This window comes from Pleurodeles waltl, chromosome 7 (assembly GCF_031143425.1).
Source record: "Pleurodeles waltl isolate 20211129_DDA chromosome 7, aPleWal1.hap1.20221129, whole genome shotgun sequence".
Taxonomy (NCBI): Eukaryota; Metazoa; Chordata; class Amphibia; order Caudata; family Salamandridae; genus Pleurodeles; species Pleurodeles waltl.
In genome coordinates, this window is record NC_090446.1 from 309,819,534 (window position 1) to 309,831,816 (window position 12,283).

Consider the following 12,283-nt stretch of genomic DNA (forward strand, 5'->3'; position numbering starts at 1 on the left):
GAAGAAAGGAAACAAATCTGCAACCCACCAGCTCAGGAGAGATGCAGAGAGTGGTCAGCACTACTCCAGCAGCTACAGAAGTGGTACAGTGCCTCTGACCCAGACAATGACTAAGGGGCGACCCTCTAGCTGCTCAAGCAGCCCCAGTGCCTGGCCTGAACGCTGGGGGGGGCCCTAAGGTGTGGTGCGATTGAGGGGCCTGGAACACTTCATCCCGGCACCAGTCATCAGCCATCGGCGGTGGAGCTCACCCCTGTATCCCTGAATAGATGTAGGACTTTGCTAACAACAAGGATCCTTATGTTCCATCATTCACGCAGGTTCCCAGGTGGGGAACCACAAAGTTAAAATGTTGCTTGTTTGATCTTATGTTTTCCTCACACATAGTTTCCACTGGAATGGAGGGTACGCACTACCTACACGCACTGCAGACCTCAGACACACCATTAGAGAGGGCTGTAGTCTCCCCTGACAAGGCGAGGCAGTCATTTCATCATGCCTGTGGTTAAGGTCCCAACACTAAACGTCCGGTGTTTGTGTGCCCTGTTAAACGCCTAGTGCTCCTCTCCTTTCTTAGGGAATCACAATGTGATATCTGCTTCACCAAGAGACACACCTGCTTAGGGCTGACTAGAAGCGCATCCGCTTGAAATGGTTTGACTGTTAGTACTTCACCTCGGGCCCAAAGAAACTCCTGGGTTGGTGATCCTCTTGGATACTCACTTTTCGGGGAGGGTAGTCTAGGCTCAATTTGAAATCAGGGGCAGGGCACTCTCCTTGTGCATTGCCACACGAAGATATACATTCACACTAGAACACATAACGTCCCTAAAGTCCACCAGGAGTCATTCTTGGAGGAGGCTGTGGGGCAAATACTGACCACCCCGGACAGGGACATTATGATTGGGGGTGACTTCCGTCTGGTCCCAGATGAATCAATGGACAGGTCTTCGCAAAGGGCAGGCCAAGTGGTCGCACATTCCCCTGCATTTCACCAATGGCTGGCGGAGGCAGGTCTGGTGGATGTCTGGCGACAACCCCACCCACTCAACAAGAGCTACACATTCTTCTCCACAGTCCACTAATCCTACACCCGGATCGACTGTTTTCTCCTCCCACACCATCTGAACCAAACATTACAGCAGCAGACATCTGGGTGCCAGATCTGTCGACCACTCACTCATCTCCATCGTCTGCCGCTTTCCTGGACCCTCGGCTCAACAGCACTCCTGGTGCTTAAACCATACACCCCTGCGCCAGGATGAGATGATTTTGGAAATGGCTTCAGCCATTACAGATTTCTTACAGACTAACGACACCCAGAGGTCCCAGTGGCCCTACTTTGGGACAGAAGGAAGGCAGTGCTCCATGGCAGCTTTATTGCAAGAGCGGCCCCTCTGAACAGGGATAGGAGAGATGAGAGGGCTCGCTTGGAGACTGAGGTCAGGGACTTGGAGGAGGAACACGAGCGCCCAGGCACCTGTATAGTCAGGAGACAGCTAACGACCACGCGCAAACAACTCAAAGGCCTGGACACGGGCAAAGCGGAATACGCTCTCCTGCATCTAATGCAGAAATTCTATGCTGGAAGCAAAAAAGCACAGTGCTTATTAGCACACAGGCTCTGCACACAAACCCTCCTGCATTGAATAACAGAGGTAGAGAACTCTCAGGGCTGCAGTGTAGTCCAAAACGAACACATAGGACAGGCGTTTGAGCACTTCTACACTACTCTATACACTTCCGAGCACTTAGACCTCAGTTAAGCAGAATCCCATCTGGCACAGTTGCCAATGAACTGTCTTTCCGATCTTGAGTCTGCAGCCCTTTAGAAAGACATCCGCATCAAAGAGGTGCTGCAGGCCATACAAAAGCTTACCTCCGATAAAGCACTGGGCCCTGATGGCTATACAGCAGACTTTTATAAGACCTTTGTCACTACTCTAGCTCCCATCTTAATTAGACTTTACAACTCCTTTAGCATAACAAGAACGCTCACAGACTCCACGCAACAGGCAACCACTATAGTCATCCGCAGACCGGGCAAGGACTTTGCCTTGTGTTCATCCTACCGCCCTAGCTCACTAATAAACGTAGATGCCAAGATTTATAAGGGAATCCTGGCTGCCTGGCTTGCCCCATATATGCAGCACCTGGTTGACCCAAGCCAAGCACGGTTCATACCGGAACGTAACCTCAGCGACAGCACTAAATGAGTGTGTCACCTAATCAGCAAGGCCCACTGGTACCACACTTGCACGGCGCTCCTCTCTGTCGACGCTGAGAAAGCGTTCAACAGAGTACACTGGCCGTACCTTCAGCTGGTCCTCACTAAAATGGGCCTTGTGTCTGATTGGTGTGGGCCAGTTACAAGCAACCAAGAGCAGCGGGCCGCGTAAATGGTACGCTGTCCCACTCCTTTACTATAAAAAGGGGAACCCGGCAGGGTTGCCCTCTATCCCCTCTATTCTTTGTCCTCTATGTGGAGCCTTTCGCAGAATGGGTGCGCCTCAACGATAGCATTAAGGGCCTGAGGATGGGGGACAGCGAGCATAAGCTTATGCTCTATGCGGATGATATGATGTTTATATCGATGGTCCCCCCCTCCGGGCCCCCACTCATGGAGGAATTGAAGAGGTTTGGGGGGGCCTTGGGATTTAAAATTCATTATGTGAAATTCAATATTGTCAACTCTACTCTACCCAAGGCAGACCAGTCCCCCCTTGATCACCGCTTCCCCTTTACTTGGGTGCCTCAGGGAGTAACTTATCTGGGGCTCCAAATACTTCCAACATTGGGACACACAACAGACATCAACTACACAAGGCTCTTGCAAGGGGCCTAGGCGGACTTAGCGTCCTGGAGGAGGTGTTTGCTCTTGTGGCTGGGTAGACTGGTGGCAATTAAGAATGTCACTGCTCCCAAAACTGTTTTATTTTGTGCAAATCCTACTGCTGAAACCTCCCACCCCATTCTCGCTAAAGTGCAGCATCTCATTGATTACTTCATCTGGGGTGGCAACAAGGTGCAGATTGCGAGAAATTACACCTACCTGGCATCGGAACAGGGTGAACTTGGCATTCCATGCTTGATGAAATACTATCAGGCTATCAGGCTGCTCAACTGCGGTATGTTGTGGAATGGGCCAGACCACATACCAGGAAGCATTGGTGCTTCATCGACCAGGCAGTGCCAGGCATCCACATTTGGAAAATACCCTGGTTACCTAAGCCTCATCGGCCACCTGGCGTCTACCTCTCACCTGACCTGCGAGCCACCATGGGGGTCTGGGACGTAGTCTAGACCAGTCATAAACTATCTTCTCACGTTTCGCCCCTTACTCCCTTCATATGAAATCCTGAGTTTCCCTCAGCAGCACAAGGTACCTCCTTTATCACTTGGCAGTAATTGGGATGTAGGAGGCTGGGAGATGTCTTTGACATGGAGGGCATTAATGATTTTCCGCAACTTCAAACCCATTACGGCCTCCCTCTAATGTTCCTTGGCAATGCATGGCAATGAGGCATTGGCTACTACAACCACATATCCACCCTCATATGGGCCGCCCTCTGGCCTGTTTTGAAAAGTGGTTGATTACCCGCTCAGCTGACAAGCGTATACTCTCAGATATCTATAAATTCCTTAGTGCTCCCACAGAACCCTGCAAGTCCCCGGCACTGAAACGCTGGTAACTTGAATGCGAACTCCCATTCACAGACAAGGAATGGAACGACATCCGACCCAGAGCATATACTTTGGCAATTAGCTCTATGGGTAAAGAAATGATGGTTAAAACAGTACACTACTGGTACCACACCGGCCAGGGTAGCCAAGTGCAAAAGGACAAGGATGGCCAATGCTGTAAACACTGCGGACAACTGGGCATGCTCCCACAGAACCCTGCAAGTCCCCGAGTCTGAAACTCTGGGAACTTGAATGTGAGCTACCATTCACCGAAAAAGGAATGGAAGGACATCTGACGCAGAGCATATACTTCATCAATTAGCATTATAGGGAAAGAAATGATGGTTAAAACAGTCCAGTACTGGTACCACACCAGCCAGGGTAGCCAAGTGGAAAAAGGACAGTGATGGGCAATGCTGGAGCCACCACGGACAACCGGGCACGCTTGTGCATGTGTTGTGGCATTGCCCCAAGATCCGGACCTTTTGGGATGAGGTGTTGTTAGACATTAATAAAATCTGAAATACAGACCTACCCCAATTCCCTAGCTACATTTTCTTGGGACTCCCAAAACCCACACACATGCCCCTTACAGTCGCCGAAGGGGCGGGCGATAACACTGGCATTTGGAGCGGCAAAACAAGTTATAGAGGCACACTGGGGCTCAGATCAAACACCAGCACACCTGAACTGACGTCACAAATTATGGGATATCCTGGGTAGGGAGCAGTCAACAGCTAGAATAACACATGCACTGCCACCATTTGAGAAAACCTGGGGAGACTGCATGCGTTTTCTGTCTGATGAGTTTAGAGAACTTACATGCCCTACATACTTGCACATCTTGGGTCTCACTCGAACATGCCATACTAATCCCTGATTTAAGGTGGAGGTGCACTCTACAGCCCCCTTTCATCCCCAGGGTATCAGGACTATAGTAATGAGAATTAGGGAGGCTGTTTATTGTTCCCTCCCCTGCTCCCCAGGCCTCCACCCTTTCCTTTCCCCACATTGCCCTCCCATTGTTTAATATGTGTTTTATCCCACCTGATGTTGGTTGTAGGTGGACGTATGTTGCATTCCCTTGTTATATTAACTGCTTTAGTGCGCGCGTCGGCCACTGGCCGATGCCCACACTACCTCCGTGGGGCGGGTCATGACCAGTGGCCGACACCAGGGAGGGAGTTAAAAAATACCCTGGGAGACACGTAAGATTTTCCGTGTCCCCCCCCGCGCAGGCCCGCTGACGCCACTTTCTGTTTTCTCCGCAGCAGCAGGAAGCGGCCAGTGGGGAAAAAAGCCTCAAACGGCCTTCCTGAACTTGTTTGAAAAGGGGAGATTCTCCCCTTTCAAACGAGGTCTTCCTGAACAGGTTTCCTGGCCGTCGATTGCAGCACAGCTGCAATTGGGGTCCAGGAAACCCCCACTAGACACCAGGGATTTCACTTTGGGGGGGGTCGGCCTCCTCGGCAAACGGACCGGCCCCCACCCGGGGGCATATATTTGCCTGTGGACAGGGCGACCCCCTGTGGGGGCAATCATTTTTTATTAACAGATGTATGGTTTCCCTGGGGGCCACTATGGCCCCCAAGGAAACTATACAGCTGTTAATAAAAAATCTCTCTCTTTCTCTCTCTCTCTCTCTCTATATATATATATATATAATATATATACAGCTTGAGTCTTAAAAGCAATGCACATAATTCAACTGACACGTTTCAACTCTAGCTTTTAGGCAGTAATAAAAAAGTCAAGTAACTTGTGATTATGTTTCTGTTAGAAAAGGATCTGACTTGTGTCTAGTGGCAGTTTTGGTGCCATAAAGTACAGCAGAAGGTTTATATGTCTACTGAAAGGATCAAAACTGTATTATATGTGAATAGCTGAGTGGATTAGTAAAGCCAGCCAATAATAATAAAATGTATGTGCGAGGGGAGCTATAGAGAGATGAAATGCACTTTTGCTGGGTGGTAGTGAGGGTATCTGAGGAGGAGGTAATGGGAGTTGGAGAACCAATAATGATTGTTGGACTGGGAGCTAGAGGCGCTAAAGACTGTAACGATTGGTATGTGACAAGGTGATGTATTAGTGTGTCTTGAGAGAACATGCTCATTGAGGGAAGAAGCGAAGGTAAGGTGACCTCTACTGTTGCAGGTATCACATGCACACCCACCAGCAATTTTGTGACTGTCTACACAGGCTAGTGTTTTAGAGCGACAGTTTAGCCAGTAGCAGAGAAGGCATCTCGTTGGATGACTGCTGCTCAAGCCCTAACTCGGGTTATAGAGGACAGCTCAGACATAGGATCAGAGACTGAGACAGCAGATACTGGGACAGCATCGGAGGGATAGGGCAATGACGCAGACTCTGGAAGTGATTTTTCAGTCGAACGAGTCCCATTCAATAACTTCTCTTCCAGTGATTATGAGGAAGGTGATGAGGACAGTCCTGCTGTCCCTTCGCAAGCACAGTCTGTGCAGTGGACAATAGCGGGTTAGCCCAACCCAGACAGCAGGTGCATGCAGCGGCAAGCAGAGAGAGAGGCCTCTCTTGAGAGCTCCCCAGTTTAGTTCAGCCCCAAATTCCATCTCCCAAATCGTATTGTGGAGACATCAAAATTAGCTATCACAAAACAAAATGGTTTTGTAAGGCAGGGACCTGCGTTTTTGGTCATTGGCTCGGCGGCCATATAGGGAAACATACCAAACCCAGACATTTCTGGAAACTAGATATCCGGGGAGTCAACAGAGGTGTGACTTGTGTGGATTCCCCAAAGTTTTCTTACCCAGAATACCCTGCACAGCTGAAAAGTTCAACAAAACCTCTATTTTTTTCTTGCATTTCTGTCACACAAACTACAGGAATATGCTGGGATCCACAAAATTCCTACCATCCAGTGTTTCCCCACCTGTCCTGATAAAAACAATTCCCCTAGGTGTCAAGTTTTCAAAAATGCACAGGTTTGGTAGGTTTCCTTAGGTGCCGGCTGAGCTAGAGGCCAAAATCCACAGCTAGGCACTTCGCATAAAATACGTCCGTTTTCAATGTAAAAATGTGACGTGTCCATGTTGCGTTTCCTGTCGCATAAAACAGCTCTGTTTTCTTTGGGAAAATGTGATGTGTCCACGTTGTGTTGTGGGGCATTTCCTGTCATGGGCACTAGGCCTACCCACATAAGTGAGGTACAATTTTTATCAGGAGACTTGGTGGAATGCTGGGTGGAAGGAAATTTGAGGCTCCTCTCAAATTCCGGAATTTTCTGTCACTGAAATGTGAGGAAAAAGTGTTTTTTGGCCACATTTTGAGGTTTGAGTAACAGAACCTGGTGAGAGTACCACAAGTCACCCCATCTTGGATTACCCTACGTGCCTAGTTTTAAAAAATGCGCAGGTTTGGTAGGTTTCTTTAGGTGCCGGCTGAGCTTGAGGCCAAAATCCACAGCTAGGCACTTTCCAAAAAATACGTCCATTTTCAATGTAAAAATGTGATGTGTCCATGTTGCGTTTCCTGTTGCGGGCATTAGGCCTACTCATGCAAGTGAGGTACCATTTTTATTGGGAGACTTGGGGGAACACAGAATAGCAAAACAAGTGTTATTGCCCCTTGTCTTTCTCTACATGTTTTCCTTCCAAACGTAAGCCAGTGTGTTAAAAAGACGTCTATTTGAGAAATGCCCTGTAATTTACATCCTAGTATGGGCACCCCAGAATTCAGAGATGTGCAAGTAACCACTGCTTCTCAACACCTTATTTTGTGCCAATTTTGGAAATATAAAGGTTTTCTTCATACCTGTTGTTCACTCTTTATATTTCAGCAAATGAATTGCTGCATACCCGGGATAGAATGAAAACCCATTGCAAGGTGCAGCTCATTTATTGGAACTGGGTACCTAGGGATCTTGATGAACCTACAAGCCCTATATATCCCCGCAACCAGAACAGTCCAGCAGACATAACGGTATATTACTTTAAAAAATCTGACATCGCAGGAAAAAGTTATAGAGTAAAACATGGAGAAAAATGGCTGTTTTTTTCCCCTCAATTTCAATATGTTTTTATTTCAGCTGTTATTTTCTGTAGGAAAACCTTGTAGGATCTACACAAATGACTCCTTGCTGTATTCAGAAGTTTGTCTTCTTTTTAGAAATGTTTAGCTATCCGGGATGCAGCATTGGTTTCATACCTATTTCTGTCACTAACTGGAAGGAGACTTAAAGCACGAAAAATAGTGGAAATAGGGTATGTCCCAGTAAAATGCCAAAATTGTGTTAAAAAATGTGGTTTTCTGATTCAAGTCTGCCTGTTTCTGAATGCTGAGAAGATGGTGATTTTAGCATCGCAAACCCTTTGTTGATGCCATTTTCAAGGAAAAAAACCACAAGCCTTCTTCGGCAGCCGTTTTTTCCCATTTTTTTTACAAAAACGAAATTTTTGCTGTATTTTGGTTAATTTCTTGGTCTCCTCCAGGGGAACCCACAAATGCTGGGTACCTTTAGAATCCCTGGGATGTTGGAAAAAAGGACGCAAATTTGGCGTGGATAGCTTATGTGAACAAAAAGTTATGAAGGCTTAAATGCGAACTACCCCAAATACCGAAAAAAGGGCTCCACACTGGGGTGGGGTCTCCAGGCCCAACTATGGCTTGGAGGGGGTGGGGGACATGCCCCCTCCTCAAATAATACTAATTAGAAAATGCTGATGGGCATATTCTTTGTTTGAAAGGTTTGCAGTCTAGCTGATCACAACTTTAAAAAATATATATATTTTATTATGGTCCATAGGATGGTCCATCTGGGCCCCAACCACAGGGCTTAGTGGCGCAGTTTATTCCCACCCTGCCCCATTGTAAAGAGAATAACAACGACCACAACCCGGTTTGATGGGTGCACAACTGGATTTTATTTTGATCAATTATAGGGACAAACAAAAGAAAGAACCCAATTGGTTTGTAGAGCTAATAGGACTCAATCAGTTTCTTTTGGCCTGCTCTCAGCCTCTTCCCAAAGATGATTATAAGTTCCTGTCTTGTTCCAATTGTCCTTGAATTCAGGGTGCCCAGGAGCATGTATCCTTTATGACTCGAAGACTATCTTTATTCACAAATTTAAACTAGAACCAGCACCCACGTGATTTGTGCTCAAAAGAAAATTATTTATGTCAGGGTGCCTCTTTTCTATCTCCTCCCTCCTCCACACCACCCATATAGGAATCCCCAACACAGGACTTGCCTGTGGTCACAACTCTGAGTTTGAGCTGTGGCTCCCTGGAGCATCCAGCCTTCTGTCTCCAGGCTGTAAGAGAGGCTTCCCAGTCTGGCTCCTTCCTCAGCGTAGTCTGCTCCTGTTGGTCTTCTTTCTTCCTCACCTGCCCAGTCTTTCTCTGCTCCTTCGCTGCATCCTGCTGCTCTTCCACTGCTTAGAACACTTCATCCATGATGTTCCACGTCACCTCTGATCCATTTCCTGATCTCCATATGGAGTCTTCCTTTGAGGTTGCACACCGTGTCTCCAGCACGCCCCCTTTTCTGGTTGCGACTTCCACATTGATAGGTGGTGATGCAAAAATACCAGATTGTTATCTGCAGGCTCCATAGAGCCCTTTATTTCGGCCGTGTTGGAGGTTATACCGCTGACTACATTAAACCCCTTATATTTAAAAAAAATAAAACTCAGCACAATAAGTCCTGTAATGGCTGCCAGCAACATTTTTCTTCATGTTGCTGGTAGGCACTCAGAGCGCTCGCTCCCGAAGGAGCATCCTAAGGGGAGCAATTTGGCCCTAGGGAAAATTTTATTTATCTGGGCCAATCAGAACTCTCTATTTTGTAAAACTGGATTCAAGAGATTCTAGCAAGAGTCCCTCGAACCCAACTGTCCAGATATATAGCTATATTTGGAGCTTAATATCTAAAAAACTACTGAAAGGATTTATACCAAATCACAATAAGCACACTTTCTTGACCAAGATCTAACTTCCTGCCAAATTTGGAATAATTCCCATTTTTTGCGGTAGTGCTTCTTAAATGTAAAAAAAATCTATGGAAAATACATGAGGGTTTTGCATTTTTCTCTGCTCGCGCTTGATGGCTCACCCCAAAACTGGGTCTGATTGCCCCCATTTTCCCCATGGGTACTAGTTCTAGGCAAAACCCACTCAGACCATTGCTCTTATTCAGGTGTTCTGCTTCAAAATGGCTAGCCAATGGATAAGTGTGATCCTTATTTATAATTGCCCTCATATGTTGTAGCACATGCTTCTATACCTGTAATGTGGTTCTGCCTACCCATGGCCTAAACCACAATGAGGAATTGTGGGTACATTTAGGGGACTAGTTCATCTGTCTCTTCTTTGTAATGAGACTATGAAGCTATGGGCCCATGCAGGGCATGATTGGTATGAGTTGAAATGCCACAAATTTATATCAAGGGAGAGGCAATATTTAATTACATTCCAATGTATATTTGATCATTTGACCCATTCTGGAATAACCATCTTTAATTTAAGTGTATGATTTGTGAGATGGAGATGCGAACAGCATGCGGAAATGCTGGGTGATATAAAGATATCTCCTCTCACTATTTTTATTACTCACGCTATCAATTATGAAGGGTCCAATACTACCTTTTTGTGAGCTTGTGATGAATGATTACCATCTGGTTGAACCTGAGAACTGTTATATGTTACTCTGTCTACTTGTTAATGATTTAGAATGGCAATCTGGCCGCAGCGGACTATGGAAAACTGATGAGAGTCTGACATAATGAACTTAGTCCTCTTGATGAAACTGATTGTTTTCTTGGCACTTAGTGGCCTGGTATTTTATCAATATCACCATGTTCTCCCTTAACAGTTATATAGTCAGCTTTATACAATTACCACTTCAACCATTATTCACCCTCATTCCTATCTCTTTGGTCCTTCTCTTTAATTTCTCTTTCGAGCTGGCTCAGTTTTATCTTGTGGTTTTGAACTTATTGTTCCCAATGTTTCTCAGTTTTGTCAGTTTTTCTCCCGTTTCTTTCAAGGGTCCTTTCATATTATCCTTATCTATTACCCTTTGTCATAGACGAACATTTAACTCCTCATCAGCATTGAGAGCATGCAGCACTATTGTTCAAAGTTTTATGATGAATCGTGATTCCAGTCTGCAAAGCGTTTGTTCTCGATTGCCTCCTCTTTCATTTTTGTCTATATGTGCCATGCCATAGTATTGCATGCTTGTCCATTCATTCTCTGGATGTTGTATATAATGTTTGGCCACAACATAGCTTGTGTCTTTGTGTTGAACTGCTCTGATGTGTTCCAATATACGTTTTTTCAGAATGCATATGGTGCTTCCCACATATTACTTTCCACATGTACAATAAAGTGCATACACCACATATTTGGTTTAGCATGTTATTCTTTGGGTTATCTTTACTTACTTTTCTGTGTATTCCTCAGTATATGTCATATTTTGCCAATCTTGCATGCTTTACATTTATTGCAATTCACAAACCCATAGGACATAATGGGATTTAGATTTTGGTAGATGGGATATCCATCACCGTTGTGATCGAGTAACCCATCCGCCGAGTTCTAAATCAGGCCCCTAGTTACCTTAGGGCACAAGTTAAAGTTACTTGAGATAATTTTAACTATAACTGCTAAATTTCCTTGGGCATGTGCAGTGGAGAGTTGGCCCCTGGTCCTGGCATGGAGCCAGGCCCTGCCACAAACCCCCCAAAGGCTGTCAGTCTGGGTGGGGGCCATGCAGACCCCCTCCATAGTCCAATTTTAGCCCCAAGGACTTCATCCCCCATGACCTGCCACCTTTTTTTAGGAGAAGGGGTACATGAACCCCCTCCCTGGGCCATATTTGGCCCCGGGGACTCCATCCCTGGGGCCCATCAATTAAATTAAGTGGGGTCCGCAGCCCCATTCCTAGGTCTATAGTGCCCCCCCTCCCCCTTTACATTCTGGCCTGGCCCATTATTGGCCTTAGGAACCCCATCCCTGGGGCCTGCCAAGTAAATGGTTGGTGCCCTGAAGCTCACCCCTAGCACACACTTCATATTTAAAAGGGGAGAGGTCATGCCGTCCCATTCCCCAGGGCGATTTTAGCCTGGGGACCCCATCTCCTGTGGCCCGGCCCTGTTAGGAGGCGGGGGTGTGCAGCCCCCCTCCCTGGTCAATATTGACTCCAGAGACTCCATCCCCTGCGTCCTGGCCACGACAGGGCACCCACCTGGTGTTTGTTGGAGGTCACGTGGGAATCCCAGTGCCCCTGTGACCCCAGTTGGTTCTCTGCCTCCTGGGGGAGCCGGCATTGCTCCCGCCAGCAAGGATCATCTTAAAATGTTGCTCCCTGCAGGTGGGAACAACTTTGTCATCAGTTCCCATGAAAAGTCTGCTCCCAGCTGGCAGGAACATTCTTGCTAAAGCCCACTGGAAATGGACATACTGTTTGCTTTTGCTTGGCTGGAGTTTTCAAATAGCTTCCGCCAAGCGAGAGCAAACAGAGGTGGCTTCCCGGGACATAGCTGGAGCCAGTCCTGGGAGGTGGTGGTCCCCAGAGTCATTACTGGCACCGGGGGGGGCTGCGTAGCTGCCTCCTTTTG

At 46.9% G+C, this 12,283-nt stretch overlaps 1 protein-coding gene across 3 annotated transcripts in view; it reads left to right on the forward strand.

The window, feature by feature from the left end:
* L3MBTL1 (L3MBTL histone methyl-lysine binding protein 1) overlaps positions 1 to 12,283 on the forward strand; it is a 420,932-nt gene that overhangs the window by 22,046 nt on the left and 386,603 nt on the right. Inside the window, exon 2 of one of the 3 annotated variants that reach the window (XM_069243750.1) lies at positions 7,499 to 7,641. The exons of the other annotated variants lie outside the window; for them this stretch is intronic. The gene's annotated coding sequence lies outside the window, so the exon portion shown is untranslated. The remainder of the gene's footprint in view (positions 1 to 7,498; positions 7,642 to 12,283) is intronic. 3 annotated transcript variants of the gene reach the window in all.